The sequence below is a fragment of the Capra hircus genome, chromosome 9 (genome assembly GCF_001704415.2).
Source record: "Capra hircus breed San Clemente chromosome 9, ASM170441v1, whole genome shotgun sequence".
In the NCBI taxonomy this organism is placed as follows: domain Eukaryota; kingdom Metazoa; phylum Chordata; class Mammalia; order Artiodactyla; family Bovidae; genus Capra; species Capra hircus.
Window position 1 is genome coordinate 59741981 of NC_030816.1, and position 6312 is coordinate 59748292.

The following is a 6312-nucleotide window of genomic DNA, read 5'->3' on the forward strand; positions in this document are numbered from 1 at the left end:
ATGTGCCTATCTCAACCTCCCCATGTACAACAGTACTGATTATTGGTATTGACCCTTTCCTTTTCCATCATTCTGCACTGCAATGAAATCAGTTTCAAAAGTTGTCAAATAGATTTTTATTTACTGAAGATTTTTGGCAACTGCTATCTATATTATTTTATGCTTTTACCTCATTAAATAATTATACTGCTTGATTGTTTATTATATCCCTATACCGAATGTTTTGGGGATTAGGAAGGCAGTGTTTACAACATACTCGATAGCTAATTAGGCAATCTATTGTTGAATTTTCTTTGCAGTATTTTCATTGACTTTTCTTTTTAGAATACTTTTCTTCTTGGGACATTTCAAGTGTAACACAGTCTCTCTTTGTCCCTTTTATGAAAATGTCAATAGGATAGCTCTAATATTTCCTTCAAATTCACCCACATTATATCATTTTGGTTATATTTCCTTTTGTCTGAATTACTTCTTTGAATAAATATGACTTTTCACAATCTGATCAGCAAAATAATATACTGAAAGATAATGTGACTGATTGATAGACATGATGGTTTTACCACTCTGATTGCCATGTAAGTGGTCCATAGCAAATGCTTAGTCTCAGGACAGATACTCTTGAACCAGGGACTAATTAAAGCAATGATCAGACTATTTTTTAGATGATTTTTTTATGTATTTAAAGTGTGAATTGACGTGACTAGGGAACACTCCCATCCTCCCAGTCCACCTCCCACTCACCCTTACCTTCATATATATATTTATATATAAAGCCCTTCCATGATATCTCCTCTGATATTTTATCTTAATGCAAGGTATATCTCTGTATCTTGAATACAGAGACAACTAGTACCTATGTAACACTGTGGTCATGATACAGATAAGGACTGAAGCAGACAAGCTCCAGGCTGTAAACAGCCCAATAGGAACACTGTACAACGTCTCCAACTTTTGGCAGGATTCAATACTGTGAAATCAACATATTACAGCACTTCACTTTTAAGTAATGTAATAATCTCCAAGATGCTTATTTAGACGGGAACAGCTTTACGTAATTGATCGCCAATCTTAAACTAAAGCTCATTATCAGACCAAACTCATACTCTTCTACGAACACATAAACCCACTTGGCCTTTTGGGCATAACTGGGCAGGAAATGACATGCTACTGGCAGAATCCTATTTCTTACATTCCAAGACCACACACAGAAAATAATTATAACTGATCACTGATTGAATCCTGTGTGTCATGTTTGCTTCACAGATTAATTTTATTTGGAATAGTGTGATAAGCTATCAGAATTACCCAAAGTATTATGTGCTCCTTTTACAAATCTCTGTGATTTTTTTTGTAATTATGACCAAGCCTTTGGTCTTAACTGAAATGCATTGCTAATAACTTACCATAGCACTTATTGTGTTCCAAGCATAAACAGTCATTTCTGGCACAAAGTAGGATTCCTTCATTTCAATCAAGCACACCAACCATCCTGGGATCTCTCTGTTCCTGTGTCCTTTACCTTCAGCCTGAGACTCTTGCCTGAGAACAACTCAAATGTGGAAACCTTTAGAGTAACTGTTTGATGGCATCTGTGGGGAACTAAGACACAGTTGAGGGAAAAAAGAACCATGGGTATGGAGGTTCCCTTAAAAAACTAAAAATAGAGTTACTATATGATCCATCATTCCCACTTCTAGGCATATATCTGGAAAAGGACTCTAAATCAAAGATATATGCAGCTCAGTGTTCATTTCAGCACTATTTACAACAGTTAAGACATGGAAGCAAACTAAATGTCCATCAACAGATGAATGGATACAGAAGATATGGTATACACATACGACCACATGCATACATATATATATGATGGAATATTACTTGACCATAAAAAATAAAATAAAGTTATTTGCAGCCACATGGATGGACTTAGAGATTATTACAATAAGCAAAGAACATCAAAGACAAATATATGAAATTACTTACATGTGGAATCTAATAAAATAATACAAATGAACTTATTTACAAAACAGAAACAGACTTATAGGCATAGAAAACAAACATGATTACCAAAGAGAAAAAGGTGGGGAGGAGGGATAAACTACAAGTTTGCTATTAACAGATACACACTACTATATATAAAATAGATAAACAAGTACTTACTGTATAGCACAGGGAACTATATTCAACTTCTTATAATAACCTATAATGGAAAAGAGTCTGAAAAGAATATATATATGAATAGTTAAATATACCTATAACTGAATCACTTTGCTGTACACTTGAAACATTGTAAATCGACTATATCTTTTTTTTTTTAAAGAACCATGGTTGGTTTGAATCAGTTGATGCTATGCAAAAGAGATGGAAAAAAGAATATAAGTCCTTCCACTGTGAAGAAACAGTTCACACTAGGATAGAAGTGGGTAACAGCAGTGGAATGAGGTAATTTTAAGATACTCTTGAGGCAAAAATTAATATTCTCCAAAGTATTTTGGTAACAGGCACATTTTAAATTTTCCTGTGTAAGTGGGTTTTTGCAAATCAATAACTAAGCCCAGAAGTCTGAGATTATGGGAACAAATCTAGTTTGTTTTATATGGTTTCCATAAACCTTAAAATATTACTGTGAGAGGAAGAAAAGTTCATGGCTTTAATCTATCAGCGTCACTGCATAGTAGATCTAGAAGGTTTTCTAGGATATCTTAGGGTTCTCAGACAAGATGAAGCCATTTCCTTCCTTTATATGATAGATAAACAGGCATTCCTTGGATTGCACAAAGTTTAAGGATTGTAGTCTAAAAGAAAGTGGCTAGACATTTTGTACAAAATAATGATATTGGATTTGCAGCTAAATGGGTTTGGACTTAGTTGGAAGTTGGCTGGGCAATGAACTGAATGTGTCTGTCCTTTACAGATGATTTCTCTACAAAAATAGCTGGCGGCAAAGATGTGGTCTTGTTTGAGTTCAGTCTCACATTAATGAAAGACTCTAGAAAATACAGGGAACTAGTGAAAAAAAAGATACGTGTTCTTTGGGGATATCACAACATGTTTACTTCAGCTCTTTCTTTAATCCAGTAAAAGTATTGGCAAAATGTTTGGTATTTGAGGCAGAGTGGTGGGAGTTCAGTCACGATGTAACTAAAGATGGTGGGAAAACCAGTTTGAATAAAATGAGTTTCAATTTGAACCTTTGCCCGTGCCTGGAACTAAAACTAAGTCAACCCACTGTTAAGTATCCAAAATGTTGAGTCATTAGCCTCATTTTTGTTTCATCTGTTTCAGAATATTTATACGTATCTGCTTTTCTTTATACTTTTAAAAAATAGACTGGCTTGTGCTTTATGGGGTGCAGTTCTTAGCTTGCCCTACATCTTCCTCAACTTTAAAGGGATAAATATTAAATAAAAATTCTTATCAAAATACACTGATAAATTCAGATGTTTTTATTTGATTCCCAATATACTTCTCAGTATATATGATTGTTTATATATATTCTGGAAATAGTTAACTGCAATGAAAGCTGCTTTGGTGGGTTTCATTTTAGAGATCATTGAATAATGGAGGGGTGAAACATACTTAATATGAGTCCTAAAGCCACTGAATAACCACAATTTTTTCAGCACTGCAAAGTAAAGCTTTTCAGTTCATCTAATTCTGTCTCCCTCTTTCCTTTTTCACATGAGACTATTACTTTTCGAACTTTTTGATTTCCCTTTAGATCACCTCAGAGAGGTAAGCTATCTCAGAGAAAATCTGCCCCAATCTGAGATAATGACCACTACAAAAACCCTTATCAGAAATGGGTAGAGAGAACTTAACTGTGTGAAAGAGAATCTCAAGGGGGGAAATGATTAATTCATGTCAAAAGCAGGACTAAAGTTATTAACGTATATCTCTGGATATGTCAAGCAGTCATCCATTAGGCAATCTGAAGAATCCCTTCTAAGAAGTACTGTCCACTAAAAGGATAACTACATCTTCTGAATATAGAAGGTATAAAGGAATTTAGGGGGTCCGAAGTATTTATCGCTTTTTATAGAAATAGGCTGATTTGGCGGGACTTCCCTCCGGCTGTTCCCCACGTGCTTCCGCCCTGCCCTGGCCACGCGCGCGGAACTAGGAAGCCCGCAGGAGATCTCTTCCAGGGCGCAGGGCTGAGATGGACCCACTCAGGGACTAGCTGGCCGCAGAGCCAGAGTAGAGATGATGGTCAACATGTACAACAGAATGACCAGTGCCTACCACCGGAAGTGCATGCCTCCCCACTGCAAGGAAGCAGAGCTGTCCGAGGGCAAGTCCATGTGCCTGGACCGGTGTGTCTCCAAGGACCTGGACATCCATGACCGGATGGGCAAGAAGTTGACAGAGTTGTCTATGCAGGATGAGGAGCTGTTAAAGCGGGTGCAGCAGAGTTCTGGGCCTGTGTGAGGTGCCGGACAGTACACCTAAGGTGCAGCCCATCCTTTCCCACTTGTCTAATAAAAGTGCCCCCGCCCCACGTTGGGTGTCACCTGTGAAGACTGCCAGGCCTGGGCTCCTTCTGGAGAGTCTCCAGGAGCCTACAGTATGATGGCACCCTTTCCCAGGCAGGGAAAGGTATTTGTCACGCTGGCCTGTGACTGTGTGTGTGAGTGTATATATACATTATATATTAAAACAAATTTGTCAACACCAAAAAAAAGAAACAAAGAAAGAAATAGGCTCATTTATGGCCAATTTTACTTTAGCAAAGTAAAATACATTGAAATCCCACTTCCCTCTCTGCCACACACATGTACCTTAAAAGAAGAATGAAGTCTTGCCATTTGCAACAACATGGCTGGGCTTAGATAAGTGAAATAAGCCAGACAGAGAAAGACAAACAGCATATGACTTTAATTATATGCAGAATCCAAGAAAAACCAAACAATAAGCACAAAACAGAAAGAGTCATAGACAGAGAAAACAAGCTAGTGGTTGCTAAGCTAGAAGTTGAGGAAGAGCAAAATAGGTTAGGGGAATTAAGAGATACAAACTTCTAGACATTAATTTATAGATAAATAAGGTTGTTATAGAGATAAAGCATGCTTGACTTTGAGGACTTATAGCTTATTATATAGCCATAAATAACATTTCAAAGAAGTGGGTCTTCCTCAGTTGTACTACTTTATTTTATTTCATTTTATTTTTTTTTAAGGCCATTGACAATTTTATTCATTAATTTTTTCCTCTCGTCTTCAATTTGAATAATATTATCTCTATTAATCTGTCTTCAAACTTCCTGAATCTATTCTTTGACATCTTCTTTCTGCCAGTAAGACTTCCTTCTCAATATTTCATTTTAGAGACTATATTTTTCCATCGTAAATTTTTTCTTTTAGAAATATTTTCTACTTATTTGTTGAAATTTTCTATATTTAGTTCATTTGTATCAATTACAAATACTAAAAATGGGCAAAACCAATACAATATTATAAAGTAAATAATAATAATAATAAATTTTTAAAAAGAAAAAGACAAGGGGAAAAAAACTGCTTTGAAGTCTTTAATAAACTCATATCTGGGTAGTTTTTCATCTGCTGCTCTTCACTTTCTCAAGAAAAATCTTCCATTTTATTTAGCTTTTTATATGTCAGATGATTTGGGATTTTATCCTGGACACTGGGAACCTTGTATTGTGAATATTCTGAATTATTTTACAATTATTTTACGTTGTTCTGAAGCTAGTTGATGTTTTGTCTAGCAAAATTTAGGTTGGACCAAAAACCAACAATGTCTTTGGTGAGCTCAGATCTCAAATCATACGGCTTTCAGATTTTTTGTTTGTTTCTGCACAAGTACACAATCTTAGGGAACTTATACACAGAATATAGAGTTTTTTCTCTGGTTCTTTTCTTCCCAGAGTTTGATGGTCACTTTCTTATGACCTTTGTTCTCTGAGGCTCCTTCCTGTGGTTCTTATTTCTAGAAATATAGCTGTATTTCTGGTTGGCATTTCAGCCACTCTGTGACCTCAAATAGGAAATACATTCATATGTATCACTTACTGTACTACTTTAATGAAAAGTAGTGGAGACAAGTCACCAGCTAACAAACTTTCAGATAGTCCTAAGAGTCTAAATTTCTTTCATATCTACCCAATTCAGTATCCTAACCTGGAAAGTGTCTATATGTTTAAGGACAATGAAAAGTACCACCTTTGTACTTTCTAAAATATCTGCAATGACCTCTCACGTTTTATTTAGTTTGTTCATTTTCTACAATGAATGCTATATGTATATATTCTTATTCCCAATGAGTGATTATATATATATACACACATATATATAC

At 35.6% G+C, this 6312-nt stretch overlaps 1 pseudogene; it reads left to right on the plus strand.

Annotated features, from left to right (window-relative positions):
- On the plus strand, nucleotides 4163–4431 carry LOC102177441 (annotated as a pseudogene).